Source organism: Amblyomma americanum, chromosome 10 (genome assembly GCF_052857255.1).
Source record: "Amblyomma americanum isolate KBUSLIRL-KWMA chromosome 10, ASM5285725v1, whole genome shotgun sequence".
Taxonomy (NCBI): Eukaryota; Metazoa; Arthropoda; class Arachnida; order Ixodida; family Ixodidae; genus Amblyomma; species Amblyomma americanum.
In genome coordinates this window covers 136499846-136520454 of record NC_135506.1, presented here as the reverse complement: position 1 = coordinate 136520454, position 20609 = coordinate 136499846, and the positions used below count along the sequence as shown (strand labels likewise).

Genomic DNA, 20609 nt, shown 5'->3' with positions numbered 1-20609 from the left:
TAACCCATTTTCTAACCAGTACTACCATTAGCCAACTGTGAGCAAAATGGCCTCCGGCCCCTCTCGTGAAGACTCTTAAATTTAGAAATGATGGCGAATAATATATCTTTTGGGAAACATAGCCTAAGGCAGAACGGCGCTAATCGCGCGCCACATGGGATAAACAGGCGTTCTCCCTGTATTCGCACCAACGTTAGGGTGCCTGGAAAGAGTATCGAGGCACCTCGCTTTGTTTCGAGAGCAAGACGATACTTTCTACACGACAACAAAGACCCGCACATAAGCGCGTTCTGTCCCAGAATAGCATATAGCCGCGTCTTTTCTCGGGAACAATAAGTACGGCCTGTCAATGCAACTTCCAGCGACGGCACTGCAGACACAATTGCTGCAGCGAAACGCCTTCCAATCCGAGGCTATATCTACATGTGCACAGCGCGCAGTTATTTTCCTACTTGTCCAAGGACACGAATCAGTGCCCCGAGCGGCTCCTTCTGGCATGGCGCTAGGAAACGTTGTCTTGCATCTCTCTGGCAGGCAGGGGCGCTCCCCTCTGCGGGACTCATGACACGGCTCCGCACATCGCCGCGTTTACAAACGCAGCAGACGCCATGGTGTATAAGAGCAATCGTCTCCTGCTGTGCGAGGTTCGCTTGTCTTGCCGCTTGCCTTGCTATACATCCGTCTAGGCCGTCTAAATCAAATGACTGCATTGGTGAGTAAACCTAACGCACGCGGAAGCATGTCAAACTCCACGGGAAGCCTGTCCGATCAGGAGAAACACCCAGCTGTTTGAGCGACCATGGAGTGTTTTAGCGCTAAACACGTAGCGTAAAATGCTTCTCTTGGTTAAACGGCTCGCATATTCACGCTGGAGTCTGACACAGAGGTGACATACGACAGTATTGCTTTTTCAATACCAAGTTTGAATGATGTACTTTCATTATTTGATCAGAATAAATTGTCTTTGGTACTAGGCGCGAACACACACAGAACACAAAGAAGGGAACGGGACATTCGTGTCCTTCCTTGTGTTCTGTGTGTGTTCGCGCCTAGTACCAAAGATGAATTGTGACCAACTCGCCCCAGAAGACGTTCTTTTAAGAATAAATTGGTTTGAGGTTTACAGGGGTTTAACGTCCAAAGGCGTCTCAGACTATGAGGGGCGCCATAGTGAAGTGCTCCGGAAATTTCGACCACCTGGGGTTCTTTAACGTGCACTGACATCGCAGAGTATACGGGCCTCTAGAATTTCACCTCCATCGAAATTCTACCGCCGCGGCGGGGATCGAAACCGCGTCTTTTGTGTGAGCAGCCGAGCGCTATAACCACTGAGCCACCGCGGCAATGATTAGAAATAGTTATAAATCCGCATCGTCTACAGCATTGCAGACCCCCCATAACAAGCAGCTTCCGCACAGTGCGCGTTTAGACTTGCAGCAGTCTGCATACGTTCGGGGGGGGGGGGGGGGGGAGTTTGGGATCATAACACACATTCGCGACGTTTTAAAAAATACCTGAACTTCAAGGCGACATCGAATACTTGCTCATGCTCTTCTAAAGAGTACACGCTAGCCTTTAAAGACCAGCCGCTTTCATGCAGGCAGTGTAATTGAGATAATTAATTTTGAAAATTTTATTTATACTTGTTTGCCCGGACAGCGCTTTTGCTTGGTAACCACACTCAGCGGTAACGGCGTCACGTCCGTATTGTGGGTTTTTAAAAATGCATCGGCTTTGATCGCAAGCTGTTCGGCGATGTATTCGGCCCTTGTTAACGAACAGAGGGCTCATAGGTGCGCAGTTAAGATAGAAAAGCATTTTTAAGCTTCTGATGAGGCGCATTCATACGGTCTTTGTTGCCCTCACGCGGCAATATTAGCACCGCCGCATCGGTGATGGTCTACACCCACGAGCGTGTCTTCGCACGGTTTATCGGCAGGGTGATGCAGCAGGCTGGTGGGTGCTTTTGTCGTTTCCGCAGATATAAAACTTTCACAGCTTAGAGCACAGGAAGAAGATATACCGGGTGTATCACCTCAGATCGTGAGGGTGCTGTTGCGGACTAGTTGGTGTAACCTCACTCAAAAAGTCAAGAGCGCAAACACAGGACGAGGTAGAGACGAACGACACGGAAGTCACCTATATTGCTCTGAATTTTTTAACAATAGGCTTTATCACTTCGGAGAGCAGTTTTTTTTTTTTATTCAGGAGAGCAAGCTGCCGGGCTAGTTGGTGATGCTTGTTGTTTACTAGGAAGCGCAAAAAACGGACGAGGGACGGAGTAGGGGACACAAAAACAAGTTCACGAGCGCGAGTTTTTTCGATGTAGCATTGTCAGCTATGTTGCGCATCAGAATACCGCTAAGACATGCTAACTGGAACTCTGGTTAACTAATACTATGTGGCTGACATTTTAACCATTACGGTTAGTCTCCTTATTTATTGATAGGCATGTAGCCCGCCGTAAGTAAGGAATTATTGCAATTTCGAAAATGCACTTGCCCTCGGCGCTGTGGCTCAACAGATTTTGCCTACATCGCCGCAAAATACGTGAGCTTTCAATAAGACTGCAGGCAAAGCAACCCCTCCAGTGCGCGTAACCTGTCGAAATAGCAAAATTTGTTTGGTCACAGCGCCAAGAAAAATTCCGGTTGGTTAGACGCCTCTCAATAAATAAGGAAACTAAGGATAATAGTTAAAAAGTTATCGACTCATTCAAAAAATAATCAGTCAAGGCTTGTCAAGGAGAACAGAAAACTGGGCGAGTTGGAATGTATTCATCTTTAAGCAGCGCGAAACACAGGGCAAGAGGAAGAAACACGAAACGACACGAGCGCTATCGATCGGGTCGTTTCGCGTTTCTTCGTCTTGTCCTGTGTTTCTCGCTGCTTAAAGATGAACTGTCAAGGAGGCAGGCTCGCTACACCCGCCATAAACTGCAGTTACTTTACGTCTGTACGGTGCGGTAGACGACCATTGGGCTGAATTAATCAGCACTTTTAAAAAACGGTCAGCATTTCCCCACGTGGTCGAAATTATTCCGAAGGCCTCCAATACGGCGCCTCTTTCTTCTTTCACTCCCTCCTTTATCCCTTCCCTAACGGCGCGGTTCGATTGTCCACCCAGATATGTGAGACAGTTAATGCATCATTTGCTTTCCACCAGTTTTCGTTTTTTTTTTTATTTCGTCGTCATGGGTGCGATTGCCAGGCGCGTCGCGCACAACATATTGCATGCATTCGCTCGAACTGTGTTTGAGGGGAGCTCAGGAAGTGTATACAGGACCCAATTGCATCACTGCGAATGTCTTCAATTATCTCCGCTCTGGTTTCCATCCAGCCGTTCATGTTCCTTACACCAAAATCGTCGCCTTGGGCTGGTCCTTTGCAGTGAAACTACCGCATCATTCGTGCCACCTACATGATCTGAGTGCCTGAGCAGGTTCAGACTGCTTGTCGTTTTATAGCATAACTGCGCTGTCGCTACAAGGGCATATATAATTTATAGTTCTTTCATGCCACACATAAACGATTTTCATGCCCCTCAAAGTTCACAGTGACTTGTGCGGAAAGGCTCGATTTGCACAGATGACGAGGCAAACCTCAGAGAGAAACTTGCCTCTCATCCATATTGTCACGAAGTGGTGACTGCGCTCCTCAGAGCAGAAAGAAATGGCGTCTAAACATGGCGAAACAAAGCTGTTTATTTGGGCTGACTTGCGCCCACAATGGACTCGGCGCCGTCGTAGCAACATGCGTGCTCGGCGGTCGTCGAACCGAATGCCCGGCGCTCCCGGCCGTGAGCAATTTAAAGCGGATGGAAAACTTTGAAGATAACGCGTGCAAAAGTACAACATTCTGGAACGAGGTAGAATCGGCTCCGCCTGGATGCGATCAATGGCGGTAAATCTGGTCGCGTCTTGCATCCACGAAGTGGTAAAGTGGCGTGGCGGCAGCTTTGAAGAATGAACAAACACAACCTGGTCTGTTGCTGTCCCCAAGGGGTTACTTAATGTGACAACTTCTCATTTCGTACATCCTGGATTCAACCGAGAGAACAAGTTGGTCGTTGCTAGAGCCGAGAAGGCCGGCAAGAAGCTGCGGCCAGAATCTGCGCCAGAAATGAAGTGTTCACCTTTTGACACGAAACATCGACAAAAATATAAAGTCTGAACACGCTGTCGAATATGACCGAGTTGCATCTTAAAGACACCGTTCATGAATCCTCCATATTATGCTATGTGGAAGGGAATTCATGTACAGCCGCGTGTATGCAGGACGAGAACAAATTGAGCGGAAGTGAGTGAGAGCATTGCAATGCCACAATATGTCTCACGTCGTAAATGGTCGCCCTCTCGCTTTGGTTGCATCGCTCGTTGATATAGCACAACAAATGAAAAAGGATAATCGGACGAAATCCGTCTTACTGCATTCGTATGCTTTTTGGGGTCCATTGTCTTTTTGTGCTCCCAAAATAGCCGCTGACGAAGATGCACAATCATCCCGCAAGGCGTGCTCAGTGACCGTAACGCAACGAATCTGCGCTCTTTGCCGATGAGCGTCACTCGTAGCATCGCAATGTCCTCGGCTGCGCTGCACTCTCAGTAGAGCACCAAAGTTGTTCGCCTGACAGTCGTAGTATAAGCGGAAATAATTTCTTCCGAGTTTAACTAGAACTATCCTTTTTCGTATTTATATCCCATGAGTTCTCTTCCTTAGAACAGTAAGACCTTTCGTGTTGTCTTTAACTCGGCCCTTGTCAACCTAAGCAGTGCATGTCTTGCATATGATCCTTGCAGCAAATTTGACTACACAGCAGCACTAACACTGAAATATTGTGGTAAAGATTAAAACTCATTATAGCTTTTCAAATAATTAAGCAGGGTGTGTTGCTGGGCGAGTTGGTTTGACATTGAGAACACTGAATTGCGCTGGCAGACGACGGACGAAAGGAGGACGTCTATTTAAACAGCGACAGCGCTCGCCTGTGTCGTGACTCCCTCGTTGTCCTTGTCAAACGGCGCGCTGTTGTGTTTACTATGAATGAACGCGTAATAAAGTGAGCAAAGAATGTGTTGTTGAAAGTAATAACGCGTTCTAATTAGTACACGTATACCAAATTCAACTTTTTCGCTAATGGAGTTAGAGTGAAGGTTAAATTTTAAATGTGAATCAAGCGTCACACCAAGAAATGTTGCAGAACTTGATGGGAAAATGACATGGTAAGCTAGATATTGCCGCGACTCTTTGCAGTGTTCCTTCTCGAACAGCTCCCATGTCGTTAGGGAGGACTCGTGGTTTTCATACCACGTGCGTGCTCAGCCCTCCAGTGCGAAAAAGGCGTGCTGGAGTTTCGCCGCATCATCCCAATTGTTGAATGATGCCACGCGCTCAAATTGGTCCAACCATTTTTCGGGGTCTTCGCCTAGGGATCCATTGAAAGTTGGCGGCACCCGCGGCTGCTGCAGTATGATAGGGGTCGACATCTTTGGCGAGTTTGCGGTGCTCGTAGCAGCGTCCCTCCGCTGTCTGGTGTGGTCCGGCAGGGTCCTGAACTCAGGCTCCTCTCCCTGGAGGCGTCGGCTGGCTCGCTGAGCTCCTGGCTCGTCCTCAGGTGGAAAGCGCTGAGGGCTGGCGTCACGACCCAGCACCTCCACCAGATGTCATGAAGTGGTGACTGCACTCCGGAAAGCAGAAAGGCTGAGAAAATGGTGTCTAAACAAAACTCTTTATTTGGGCTGACTTGCGCCCACGATGGACTGAATCACTCGGCGGCATCGTAGCAACAAGCGTGCTCGGCGGTCGTCGAACAGAATCCCCGCCGCTGTCGGCCGTGCTCAATTTAAAGCTGATAGCGAACTTTCGAGATAAGGCGTGCGAAGTTACTACAACATTCAGGAACAACGTAGAATCAGCCCTGCCTGGATGCGATCAATCGAGATAAGTCTTGTCGCGTCTTGCCTCGCAAACAAAGCGATAAAGTGGCGTGGCGGCAGATTTGAAGTAGGAACAAACACTGCAAATATTCGCGGCAATATACATCAGGCACAATGAGAAGTCGTTTGTTTTCTGAGCGAAATATCATTAGCTTTGTTTTAATTGGGCTTATTTGTAAAAGATTGCGGCGGCAAAAATAAATCAAAAATAAATGCCGCTAAAAAACGAACATTTTTTTTTTTTGCAAACTTGTTACCTTGCTCAAAAGCTCTCTGAGAAGACGTTTGCGCTACTTAAACCCTCAGAAAACTAATTATGAAAATAATGAGTCCATGCGAAAGCAGAGCCAACTCACTCAATAATTGCCTTCTGTCGATCGTCACCACTGATGACGTCAATTTATAATACCTGCAAGCTCCCAGTACATGCCTTGAACCTCTAATAGTCGGCAAGGCTGGCGTACTTAACCTGTTGTTAAAGTTGGGTATTCTAAAAAGACCCGAACCTGATAATATACCAAACACATTTCTAGCAAGTTATGCAGAAAGGGTTGCAAAATACCTATGCCGCATTTGTACAGTATCTTTCTCACCATCTTCACTTCTTGCAGACTGGGAAATGGCAACAGTAATTCCTGTCCATCAATCGGCAAATTGAGATCCTGTTTTTAAGTTCTGGCTCATTTTACTACTGAGTATCGCATGTAAACTACTGGAACACTTATTACTGTAACGGATAACAACTTTCACAGAATTTCAACAAATTATATCGCCGTTTCAGCACTACTTTTGGAAAAAACACTCACTCAGCCAGTCACGCAGCTAGTACATCAACTTCATACGTTTCAGTAAGCATCGACCACCAAAAGCAAATATACCTGATTTTACTAGAGTCTCTATAGGATTCGACAGTGTATTTCCATAGTAAACTAATTCTAAAGTTAAAATACCCTAGGCGGAGAACCGGAAATTAACTGGATCAAAAGCTGCTTAACTAATCGGTCAGTCCATGTAGGAATTAACTGTAGAGCCAATTGATTACACCGACTACTACTGCTACTACTACTGCTACTACTACTACTACTGCTACTACTACTGCTGCTACTACTACTGCTACTACTACTACTACTACTACTACTACTACTACTACTACTGCTACTACTACTGCTACTACTACTGCTACTACTACTACTACTACAACTACTACGACGACGATGACACGAAAGCCAGGAACGAGCGCTTAAACAGCTGTCGTGCGAAAAGCCACAATTTTTTGTAGCGATAGTTGCAGCGATAGCTACACTACGCGAGCACTTCGAGCCTTCAGCGTGGCACCACATGAGCTGCGCGGCCGCCCTTGAGCTCCGTGGCGACGCCGTGGCTGGTCACGTGGTGCGGAAAAGCTGCCGGGGAAGGGGAGTCGAGAAAGGGAGAGGGAGAGAGTGATGCCACGTCCAGGGACGAAGATGAAGAAGGAACGCCCAGCGAAACGGAGCGGCGAAAGACTCACTGAGCGAGTTGCGCTCGGCCAGATGTAGCTATCGCGTCCCTCCAGGTTTAACCAGAGCTAAGCCGCAGCCATTTTTTTTAATGAGGAAGTATTATATGTCACATTAGCACGAAAGCCTTCTGCAACTGTCTATGGCACAAAATTCGAATGATTCGGATGAGCCCGCTGTACGATGTCACAATTAACACACGTAAGCGAACACGTATATACATTAATTATGAAACGTAACGTACTTGACATTGAAAGTCATGACTAGTAGTTTTAATTATGACTTAATCATAGTGGTCTTAATCATACACTCATTCTGCAAGGTATCATGACTCAGCACTTTACTTCTGTAGCGTAGCATCACTAAGCCCTTTACAAATAACGTAAAGTAAGGTGTTTAGAGTTGGTGCAAATTATACATAGTCATGCGTCGTAGAAAGGCGCTGGTTCGATCCCAGCCACAGCGGTCGCATTTCGATGCAGGCGAAGTCCTAGGGGCCCGTGTGCTGTGCGACGTCAGAGCAGGTTAAAGTACCCCAGGTGGTCGAAATTATACGCAGTCCTGCACTACTGCGTCCCTCATAGCCAGTGTCGCTTTGGGACGTTAAATTCTATAAATCAACATCCGCACAGTTAGTCTATGCAAACAGAGACGCAACCATAAATCAGGCTTGTAGCGCCATCTGGTTATTAGAAAAAAACACATTTCTTTAGCAAACCGACATTCTTCTTTAGGTCTAGGAGCGGAAAAAGCCTCGTTCGAAATAATAAACTGAGAAAATTAATGGCTCATGTACACAAAACGAGAGCCCGATGACCCATTTACTACTACACCTATATCTTTTTCAATTGAATCATTGCTCCTTACCCCAGTAACCATGTTTACCTACCGGTTTTTTTACTGTATTGTATCCATACTATTTCCCCCTGACGAGTGAACTATAAATATGACTGTCTTTTCATGCCTTACTAGACTATAACCGCATATGCATTTTTGTTCTTATTAGTTCATAAAATTGGATTTGTCATTCTTTCATGCCTTAAATCACGATAATTTTATGTTCTATCCATCAGGTTGTATGTTCTATTTTATGTTCTACCTATTCATTTGTGCCGTATATACAAATTTTTATGTTGTATTTGAGTCTAGGAAAATATAATTTATTTATCAGGGTTTACTGTGAGCTGTACTGTGTATTACATCTTTTTTTCTTGCGTAGAAGTATTGCCGCTGTACCGTTGCCAAGTGCAAGGGGGCCTGCGGCTCTGTCAAGCTGTCGTTTGTGACAGCTTTTACTGCCGGCCTCCAGTGTCGATCATGTACTCTACGACACAAATAAAGACATTATTATTATTATTAGTGAACGCACTGAAAAAACGCCGTAGCGAAAGCGAATTCACTCCAAAGCGCGTGGCCATGTTGGAAACGCTAGTTTGCGTACTCTAGTGTCGCGCATGCGAAACTCGTGAAATAGCGTACACAACGCCAGTGTATATTAAAGGGACGCTGACGACAATGCTATCAATTTTTTTAATGAAATCTGATAGTTTGTAATTTTGTGGCTGTCGCCGCTTGTCCGGCAGCGAAAGGGGAATTTATTGCTAAGATATTTCGATTCGACATTGAAAAACGGCTTTCAAACGCTCTGATTCAAGCTGGGGACTCTCTGATGACTAAATAGGACAAAAGTGACGTAAAGCGCCGGCAACAGAGACGAGGACTCCGTGATTACTGGCGGCGAGTGCTGCGCTCCCGCCTAGCAGTAGCCGGAATGAAAACTGCTGCCTGTCGAACGATGAAGGCCTCTCTCAGCCGTTGTCGCTTCTTTAGGTTTGTGTCAAAGTTACGATGGATTCCATTCCCGATTCCGACAAAGAAGTTCTCGCAAAGAGCTGCGGCCTGCATTCAGCGACCGCAACCCCGCACAGCATGCGATGCTTTTGAGGGCTGAGGCGGCGGGTCTGGCAAGAAAGCCGGCAGAGTCGCTGTCATCACGGAGCCACTGTCACGACTGATGTGTAGGGTCTGGCACGTGGGGGCGTGCATAAATTCTGTAATAATACTCCTCGGAGGGCTGGTTATGCAGCCCAGCGTCTTGGTAAGCGAACACGCCGAGCGGTTTGTTTGCTAACGTGGAGGTGCGTTGAACGTTGCATATACACAGCTCTTCTTCCTTGTCGCAGTTGCATGCCGTAGCACTATCTTCGTCCGAGGAGCACTCAGACAGGCACCTGGAGGTCTTCTGCTGTTCCGCTCTTGGAACTCGAGGCGCATAACGAAATCATGCGGACACGCAGAACGCATAGCCGCGAAGCACCCCAGAACATATCAGCTGGCCGCCTGTTGCGCCGCCAATTGCAGGCTTTCTTAGACTTCCGACCATTCGGGTTGTCTTTTTCCCGTCGTCCTCGTGGGATAAAAGTGCACTGGTAGTTTCAAAACAAAACTTATATACTTCAATGTATGTAATCTTCTCAATCTCATCCACCGACCTAACTTTCTGCCACCCCCTGCTACGCTTGCCTTCTCTCGGAATCCACTCCGTTAGCCTTAAGGACCAGCGGTTATCTTGCCATCCCATTGCGTGCCCTGCCCAAGCCCATTTCTTCTTTCGACTAGGATGTCACTGACCCGAGTTTGTTTCTTTCCATAGCTCGCTGCGTTGTCCTTAGCTTATCGGGCACATGTGCTCGCCTCCCTCTGCCTCTCTTCGAACGGGCTGAGCGGCAGAGACATCTCCATTTCTTTTATTTCAGTTTTTCGAGTAACAGAGGACGGCGAGTACTGCTTGACGGGCCCCTGTACGATACACAATGACTCAGGTACAAGCAGTAAGGAGTGGAAATTAGAACAGAACTCGGCGAGACAGAATATAAACACGAATGTCTCATGAAATACCTGCTACTACAGCAAAGAGGAAGGGAGAAAAAATAAAGCAGAGTGCAACCTCGTACCGCGGCAATCAGAATTTCAGGTGTTCTGCTTTCCCACAAAGAGAAACAAAAATTTGTTAACAGCGCACTTATATAGAGCGGTTACGAATGGAAGGAAGTGACAAAGTTCTTCAGAGAAGCATGTATTTAGAAACCGTGGTAAGATAGACCTCAGCATCATGAACCCATATTTACTCCTGATTTCTGGGGTTGCGTAAGAGCCACATCACCTTGTTTCATGAGGATATGGGTCAGGTATAGGTTTCGAACATTAGAAAACTTGATGTCATCTTTGGCTATTGTTCCTTTGTAAAAATATACAAACCCATAGTCAAAAAATCGTGTCACGGACACAGACTTGTTCTCGTAGCAGATTGGTGTAATTGGTGAATCATATGATACACTGGCAACAGCATGCAGTATCCTTTTTTCCAGAAAAGAAAGCTTGTTTGTACTCGACTGTATCTCCCCACGCAAGAAAAGAGGGACTCAAAGCCGGGTAGAAAAACGGACAAAACGAATTCATCCTCCCCTGCAATAGCAGAGCATTTTTTATGACGGTAGATAATTCCAATATATCGAGAAAGGTAGTCCGCTACTACGTGGGCATCCCATGTCACTGTCGTTTGTAAACTGTATGCCAATAGATTTCAAACCCTACATCATAGAAGGTTAATTGGTTTGATCATAGAAGGTTGTGGCCAAGTACTACACCAGGGTGGCCAAATCCTGCTCTGGTGAGAGAGTGCGTTGTCGGTTCTGGTCACCGAGATAAGGCCGCACTCCAGGCCTGGTTATGCAATTCCATCGACACGCGGATTTTTCTTTCTTTTTTTTTTTTAAACCCGGTGGAGAATTGCGCGGCACCAGGATTTGAACCCCGGTCCTCTTGCACGCGAGGCGGATGTTCTACCTCTACGCCATCGCTGCGACAAACCCTACATATCTGATATTATCGCAACCTTAACAAATTGAAGGCGGATTCAGCACCTGCTTTCTCTTAGGGTAGAAAAAAGAGCAGTAATTTTTTCTTATGCTTTTTTAGAGAATTATTCAGTGACCATGTTTTTGAGTCGAATAGGGCCTGCATGGTTAGCAGTGTCCGTAAGCGATGAGATGCTATCACAGCTGGACAAAAGGCTGATGTCATCCGCGTATATAATGTAGGTCGATTTGTCGTTTAAGTTATGAACATCATTTGCATATACCTTGAGGCGTGTCACACACAATATGGAGTCTGAAATAAAAGTATGAACGAAAGAAAGTCGAAGACGACGAGGATGGCGATAGGGATGACGTGGATGACCCGATGAATAAAGAAGATGAAGAAGTATTCAGTCAGGTGGGAAGCGATGATTGGTGGTGAAGAGAAGAAGAAGAGGACGACGACAAGGATGACGTGGACTAACGCTAAGGCTATAAAAGCGCGAGTGAGAGCGAGGCCCGGCGGGGGGGGGGGGGGGGGGGGGATGACAGAGAAGCGGAGTCTACGGCGGATCAGGAACGCTTCGGCTGGAAGAGAGCAACGCCAGCTACTGTCCCGGTGAGCTCGAGTTGTACGGCTTCGCATCGCGGACTTCCTGCCGTTACTGAGCGCGTTCCGGGGAGTCAACGGAGGACGCTACCACCTGCTACGGCCAGGGGTGTCTCCAGCGCTGTTGCCACCCATCCGGGTGGCGCCCCAACGCCAACATCACCAGCATCACCTCCACGAGCGCTTGGACCGGGGGCTTGTACGACGCAGCCAGCGACGCCAGCCTCAGCACGTCGAACGCCACATCGACGCCGGCTACTGGACCCATACAACGCCGCATCCGCACCGAACCAACCGCGATCACGAACGCCGACCGCTAACAGTAGAACGCTTGTAGTAGACGCTGGTAGTAGTGTTCCCGGGTCGTGTTTATTGATAGTCTTTGTGTTTTATGTTAGTTTTGTGGGCTAGTGTTTTGTGTCACGTAGTGTGTGTTAAATGTGCGTTTGAGTGGGTACAACTGTCGCCTAGTCCGTGGCAAAGTTATGTGGCGAGCCTGTGCCAGGATTCATTTTTGCCTTGTGTCGGACTTTTCCGCTCTCTCGACGGCAGAAAGTATGGATTTGGCAAAAACGTTAGCACTGGCGCTCAAGCTGGGGTTAAGCAAAGAAGAGGCGATGCGTCTCTATGACGAGGAGGGAAAGAGGCAGTAAGAGGAGGCAAAAAGGCAGAGAGAGGAAAGGGCGCAAGCACGCGCAGACGCTCGCGAAGCAGATGAGCGGGAGGCGAAAGGAGCTCGCCAAGCAGAAGAGCGAGAAGATAAAAGAGCTCGCGAGGAAGGAGATCGAGAAGATAAAAGAGCCCGCGAGGCAGAAGAGCGAGAGGCTAGAAGAGCTCTCGAGGCAGAACAGGAGAAAAGAAGGATAGAACGGGAGAAGGAGTTTCTTTTGTGGAAACAGGCGCATGTCGCGGGAAGATATTAGGAGATCACGGACAATGGTCAGCGTTTCTTAACGGGTATAGAATCTCCTAGATCGCCCAGAGTTTGTCCAAGAAAGCTGATGGCTCCTTTTGGTGACATATATCTGCAACGATTCGAGCGGAAGCTTTGGAGCAATGCTGGAAGCGTAGTGAATGGGCCACAGCATTGAGCATGTGTTTAGTCAGGGAGGCGCTGAATGTGTTCGGAACGATGCATGCTGCTGAATCCATGGACTACGATAAAGTCAAGAAGGCACTCCTCCAAAGATTCAGGCTTACGGCAGACGGTTTTCGTGAGAGATTTCGCCCCGCGAAACCTGAGGATTCTGAAACCGCTAGGCAGTTTTCCTGCAGGCTGACCAATTATTTCGACATGTGGCTTGATACGTCAAACAGAGAAAAGAGTTTTGAAGGTGTGTGTGACAAGCTGGTCACGGAGCAATTTTTAGCGTGTCACAGCTCAAAGCTGGCGCTATTGCTGAAAGAAAGTTGTGTTCACTGGAAGAGTTTGCCGAAACTGCAGACGAATTCCTCGGGGCTCAAGGGCTGAAAAATATGAGTAAGGCAAAGGAGGAAACTCAAAAGGTCCTAGAGACAGATGCGACCAAACCAAGAGCATATGGCGGTGCATCTAAGGCGCCAGTAAGGCGTTTTCTCTGTGGCAAGGAGAGACACCGTGCAGCTGACTGTCGAACTAGTAGCGCTGCCCAAAAGACACAGGTTGTGTGTCAAGGTTGTAAGAGGAGGGGTCATACTCTGGATGAGTGCCGATACAGAACGCAGGACCGAGCTGCATGCGTTTTCGACTCTCTGGCAGAACTTGTCACTCCTCCTGAAGTTTCACAGCTGAAAGGAGAGCAAACGCCAATGGAAAATGAGGCGGTGAGCGGAACACCCAAGTCGAAAGCAGCAATGCCGGTGGTGATTGGGCAAATATATCAGCTATATCAGTTGCACAATTTGCACTGCGTCCGTCAATGAGCCATTCAAAACAGCATTACTTTGAGCACACGCTGCCGAGTTTTGTTCGAAATGCTCCGTAGAAGTTTTGGAAACATTTGTCCAAGAAAAACAAGCCTGTCGACCAAGTTCTGCACAATGGCGTTCTTGTCGCCGATAAAGCAACCATTGCCGAACATTTTAACACATATTTCTACAGTGTATATTCGAAATCAAACTTCCCACTACGTCACCCTGCTGTATCATGCTCTCCAGAACTAAGCATTGTATTTCTGCTGGCGTGTTTTCAGTGTTGTTAAATCTGAAAACAAAAGTGTCTCCTGGTCCTGGCGTGATTCCATATATGCTCTTGCACCGCTATAGTGAAATGGTATCCAAGTTCCTGGCTATAATTTTTAGTGCAAGCCTATCAACTAGCAGTTTTCCTTCGGATTGGAGAGTTGCGCGGATTGTGCCATTACTGAAAAAGGGGTACCGCATTATCTGTTACAAATTTTCGTCCCATATCACTGACATCTTGTTCTTGTAAACTTATTGAAAATATTGTAGCCACTTATATAACTGCCTTTCTTAACGACAGAGATATTCTCTCTCCCTTTCAACATGGATTTAGAAAAGTACTTTCAACCGTCATTCAAGTAACATCTGTAATTCATAGTTTTGCTGATACATTAAACATGTCAGGCAAATTGACGTTATTTTCCTGGATTTTAGGAAAGCGTTCGACCTTGTTCCACATGAAGAACTAATATGTAAGTTTGTGTTTACTGGGCTTCCTTCTTTCATAATTAACTGGGCGTCTGCTTACTTTTCTAACCGCGCACAGTTTGTCAGCATTGATAATCATTGTTCCAGCTACCTCCCTGTCACCTCTGGCGTACCGTAGGGAAGTGTGCTGGGTCCATTGCTCTTTTTGATATATACAAGTGACATTGTTGATGTAACTAGTGAGCCAGTACAAATTAGGCTCTTTGCCGATTATTTTGTTTTGTTTAATGCAATCATATCTTGCGAATATCAGGTCATTCTTAATTCTAACTTTCAAAACATTGATTCCTGGTGCAGTCGATGGGACATGAAGCTTAACAATGAGAAAACAGTATTCATGAAAGTAACCAATAAACGGAATAACCTATCATTTGCGTACAACCTTCCGTCTCACCAGCTTGAGGAAGTTAGCGAATACAAATACCTAGGTGTTACTCTAACCAGTAATCTAAGCTGAAATAAACACATATCAAGCATATGAACATTATCTTCCAAGAGACCTTGCTTCCTCGGGCATAAATTAAAAGCTGCCCCTGCTAATGCAAAGCTCCTAGCCTACACGTCCATCATCAGACCTAAACTAGAGTACGCATGCACCGTCTGGGACCCTTACACAAAACATAACATCAACATATTTGAAATGATCCAGCAAAAATATTTTAGATTCATTTTTAACAAATACCATTCCACTGACTCACCAGCCGCTCTGATGGCGCAACACAACATACAGACACTGCAAACAAGAAGGAAAGTTCAAAGGTTGAAGCTACTTTTCTTACTCAAAAATAAAAAACTTTCCATGAGCCCTGATCCATTTAATAAACCCAACACAACGTGATTAACAAGAAATCATCACCTGGAATCACTAACAACTCGCCGCGGTGGCTCAGTGGTTAGGGCGCTCGACTACTGATCCGGAGTTCCCGGGTTCGAACCCGACCGCGGCGGCTGCGTTTTTATGGAGGCAAAGCGCTAAGGCATCCATGTGCTGTGCGATGTCAGTGCACGTTAAAGATCCGCAGATGGTCGAAATTATTCCGGAGCCCTCCACTGCGGCACCTCTTTCTTCCTTTCTTCTTTCACTCCCTCCTTTATCCCTTCCCTAACGGCGCGGTTCAGGGGTTCAAATATATATGAGACAGATACTGTGCCATTTCCTTTCCCCCCAAAACGAATTATTATTATTAATCACTAACACCGTACAACGCTAGGGTCGATGTTTTTAAATACACATTCCGCGCACAATAACACAGTGGAATGAAATCCCGCCTGATCTACTAAACAACATCAATGCCTTTGACAAAATTGCTTGTTGGCAGTGGCTGAGCGCTTGTTTCTTGTTGTGTGGCATTATTTATTTGTTATGCGATATTATTTGCTGTATTTCTTTTATTCCTTTTTGTCCCTCCTGTCAGGACCCATTTAGGGTCTGCAGTATACTGTAAATAAATAAAATAAACAAAATAAAAACAAATAGGGGACCGTCCTATATTGGTGCTTAGAGACAGCGGAGCCAACATAGTTTTGGTTCGGAAAAGCGTGGTGAAGGACGAGGATATTACAGGGGAAGCGTTGGCCGTCATTCTTGTAGATAGCCAGGATTCTAGTGTCCACGCCTTATTATACTGGACAGGTAGTGGCAAAATGCGTAGACCAACCCATCTACGATCTCATCTTGGGAAACATTACGGGTGCAAGAAGTGTCGAAGACCACGATACCGAGTGGAGGATGCTCGACGCTGAACAACATCCAAAGGAGGAAAGGCCTGCGACAGCTCAGACGGGTGCAGTCAGTTTCTCATCGGCAGTGGAGACAAGAGCTCAAGCGACAGCCCGAGTAATAAAGTTGAATTGCGCAAGGGAATGAACACAGGAAGACACAGAGACAGAAAGAGCGCCTACTACCGAGTTTATTGCGGAATGAAAGGGGAAACCTTCCTGATCTCTGCAGAGATTGCAAAGATTGCGGACCCGTGCTGGAAGAGGCAAAGTTTATCGGCAGAGGCAGAGAGCGAGTTGAAAGGGACGTTATAGAAGCATTTCACATACAGAAAGGTGGGCCCACGTGCATAAGCCCTTCGTCGGTCAAACTCAGCGGGCAGGAACTGGATTTTTTAGATAGTCATGTGTAGATCTAGTCATTTAATCTTGCTATCATGTTCGTAAATTTTTCATGCCTTGTTCTGTGAGTAGCAATTCTCTGGCTTTTATGCATAAATGTAATCTTTTTCTGTACTTTTTCTGTACTTGTCAGTTTTTTCTGGCTATGATAACGCACTGTTGTTGGTAATGTACTGGCGTATAAAGGTGGTGTTTTCCGCAATAAACTCAGTTGGTAGTAGGCGCTCTTTCTGTCTCTGTGTCTTCCTGTGTTCGTTCCCTTGCGCCATTCAACTTTATGATGAACCAACTAGCTCAACAGCAAGTACTTCTGCAGCCCGAGTAACGCAGCGTCCGCTCTCTGTTCCCGTTACGATGTGTCTCAGCGTAACACCGGGCGAAATTGCAGTTAGGCAAAGAGAAGACCCGAGCTTGAAAGCCTGCTTCGAAAGAGTCGGGGAAAAAGTGAAAAGAAAGAGGAGCCACGCGTCATTCGAAAACCAATTGGTAAACGGTCTTCTGTACAGGAAATGCATATTTAGCTCAGGAAGGCGGGTCCAACAGCTGGTGTTACCGAAGGATATGAGAGAGACAGTGTTACGCTTAGAACATGACGCCATTATGGCCGGACACCAGGGTGTTCACAAAACGGTGTCCAGGATCATTGAGGAGTTCTTCTGGCCACGTGTCCAGAGTGACGTTAAACGTTTTGTTCCCTCGTGTGACGTGTACCTCTGGGAAAAATGCCAGCCATCGACCTACTGTTTCAAAGAGGGCTGTTGACATCGTGGGGGTGGGATAAGGTACTAATAAACCCCAATTTGAATGAAGACAGAGATAACGTTGGAGGGGACTCCATGAGTAGAGCCAACTGAATAGCTTTAGCTATCAATGGTTTGTATCTCTTTGTTGTTGTTCTTGTTGTTGCTGTGTACTTATACAAGGGAGTGTGTTATGGACATTAACATGTCTATTAAGGGCACCGTACGGACAACGGCAGTGGTGCGTTAATGTTCCGTAAGTGCAGTTTGGTGTGCTGTGTCAGTGGTGTGCTTCTGCTGAGTGCTTGACATCTACGGTGTGTTGTGTGCTGGGCCCAGAATCGCCACAGAAGATAGTCGTTTGGTTGGAAGGCTTGAAGATGAGGATGTTGTGAGCAGTTTTTCGTGGAAAAACTCTTGAGAGAGGGGGTCCTACTTAACTTTGTCACGGATCTCTCTGGAGAACACTCGGACCGAAAGAATGGACTAGGCGACAGGTGTACCCACACAGGCGCACATTTAATACACCCTACGTGACACACACTAGAAAACAAAACTAACAAAACTAACACAAAACACAGACTATAAATACACACGACCCGGTAACACTGCTACTAGCGTTTACTACTAGCGTTCTACTGTTAGCGGTCGGCATTCGTGCTCACTGTTGGTTCGGTACGGATGCGGCGTTGCATGGGTCCAGTAGCCGCCGTCAATGTGGCGTTCGATATGCTGAGGGTGGCGTCGCTGGCGGCGTCGTTGGCTGCGTCGTATAGGCTCCCGTGGAATTGATGCCGGTGATGCTGGCGTTGGAGGCACCGTGGCAACAGCGCTGGAGACACCCCTGGCCGTAGCAGGTGGTAGCGTCCTCCGTTGACTCCCCGGAACAGGCTCAGGAACGACAGGAAGTCATGATTTATGATCCATAGCGCAGCAGCAAAACAGGGGACAGACACAAGCGCTAACTTCCACTACAGCTTTATTTGGTGCACATAGAATTTATACAAGAAGTAACGAATGATACCAGTCAGATTAGACAAGGTACTTTGTGAACAAAGCTTAAAAATCACATGCAATACGTTTCATCGGTTGGCATACTGCTCCGAGGCTAAAAATGCCATATCTTTCTTTGTCAGCGACAATGACGGACTGCTGACGCAGCTTTCAGGTCCAGCTCTTTCGATTGCGGCAACCTCGATAATTTCCCTTGTTAATCTATCGGCATTTCTGCCTATCACCTTGCATTCTTCAAAACCAGGCTTGCATTTATGAACACGACAGTGCCGTGCCAAATTGCTGGAACCGCCATCCCTAACTTCCCTATGGTGCTCGCTTAACCGCTCATTAAGACATCTGCCTGACTGCCCAATGTACTCCTTGCCGCATGAAAGCGGGATACTGTAGACTATTTCTTCAGTACACTGCACGAAAGGGTTTCTATGCCGAATCGTGCAACTATTCTGAAGCCTGCTGTCGGGACAGGTGGCCTTGCAAATGCGGGACAATTTTTCTGGTGCAGCAATTTGGCACGGCACTGTCGTGTTCATAAATGCAAGCCTGGTTTTAAAGAATGCAAGGTGATAGGCAGAAATGCCGATAGATTAACAAGGGAAATTATCGAGGTTGCCGCAATCGAAAGAGCTGGACCTGAAAGCTGCGTCAGCAGTCCGTCATTGTCGCTGACAAAGAAAGATATGGCATTTTTAGCCTCGGAGCAGTATGCCAACCGATGAAATGTATTGCATGTGATTTTTAAGCTTTGTTCACAAAGTATCTTGTCTAATCTGACTGGTATCATTCGTTACTTCTTGTATAAATTCTGTGTGCACCAAATAAAGCTGTAGTGGAAGTTAGCGCTTGTGTTTGTCCCCTGTTTTGTTGATGCGCTATGGATCATAACGCATACCCACTAGCCCGAACCATCACCTTGTTAAGGACAGGAAGTCGGCGGTGCGAAGCCGTAGAACTAGAGGTCACCGGAGCAGTAGCCGGCGTTGCTCTCTTCCAGCCGAATCGTCCCTGACCCGCCGGAGCCTCCGCTTCTCTGTTCATGCCCCCGTGCCTCGCTCTCCCTCGCGCTCTTATAGCCTTGGTCCACGTAATCCTTGTCGTCGTCCTCTTCTTCTCTTCTCCACCAATCATCTCTTCCCACCTGACTGAATACTTCTTCATCTCCTTTATTCTCCGGTTAATCCACGTCATCCTTATCGCCATCCTCGTCGTCTTCTTCGAATTTCTTTCGTTCATGTATACATTTATTTCAGACTCCCTATTATATTTGACAAGGCGCAATTTTTGTTACGGCTAGTTTCACAGCAGTAGCGGTCAATTTATACGTGCAGGGATCTGGAGCCTAGATACCATGTGATAAGGTTTACACGTAGACCGTGAATGCCGTAATTTTGCTGTTTTGCAAAAAGAATACGGTCTACAATTTTGTCAAGTACCTTGGTAAAATCGACAAAAATGCCTATTGTAACTGTTTTCAAAACATCTCAGTTTTTATTTCTTCTGCGCAAGTAGAGCGCGGTCTGTTGATCTATAGGGCGTGAATCCATATTGATAATCGATTATTAACGAATGCTTATCAAAAAAATTTCGAAACTTTTGAAGGATTATCAGTTCAAAGCCTTTTGAAATATATGGGAGAACCGATACAGGCCTGTAATTAGCCAGAACGCTCTTTTCGCCTTTCTTGTGAATGGCCACCGCTTTCGCCAGTTGCATATCAGCACGAAAGAGGCTTGTTTGAAGAGCGAGGTTATAAATATGCGTCAAGCACTGCACTATCTCGGGAAGGACATACTTAATAGGCCTACTTTGTACATGTTATTAGCTGTAGGCACTTCCTCGTGCTTTTACACAGTTTTCAAGGTTGCCTTCCAACTTTTGTGTTTTCAACGTGTGCGGTTGAAAGCCACATTATTGGCCCACTTACGAGTCTGGTACATGGCCGGTTGTGTACGGAGCTGTGTGTACGCCATGCCAGTCTTGGAAAGCTCCTGCACAACACGCGGCAATGCTCGCGCTTTCATTTGGTCGCCAAACGCATTAGTTTTAAAATTTTCTTATATGTAAAATGTGGCATCTGTTCCCTAGGGTATGTAAATGTTACCTTCGCCCTGGATCGAAGCTCTCCCCGCCAACTGCTGTCGCCACTAAAAATAAAAAAAGTGCGAGGATAGCAAGCGCTTTTGG

The 20609-nt window shown here is 46.6% G+C and overlaps 1 protein-coding gene across 2 annotated transcripts in view; it reads left to right on the top strand.

Annotated features, from left to right (window-relative positions):
- LOC144106424 (uncharacterized) overlaps positions 1–20609 on the top strand; it is a 703216-nt gene that overhangs the window by 651916 nt on the left and 30691 nt on the right. The gene's annotated exons all lie outside the window — the stretch shown is intronic.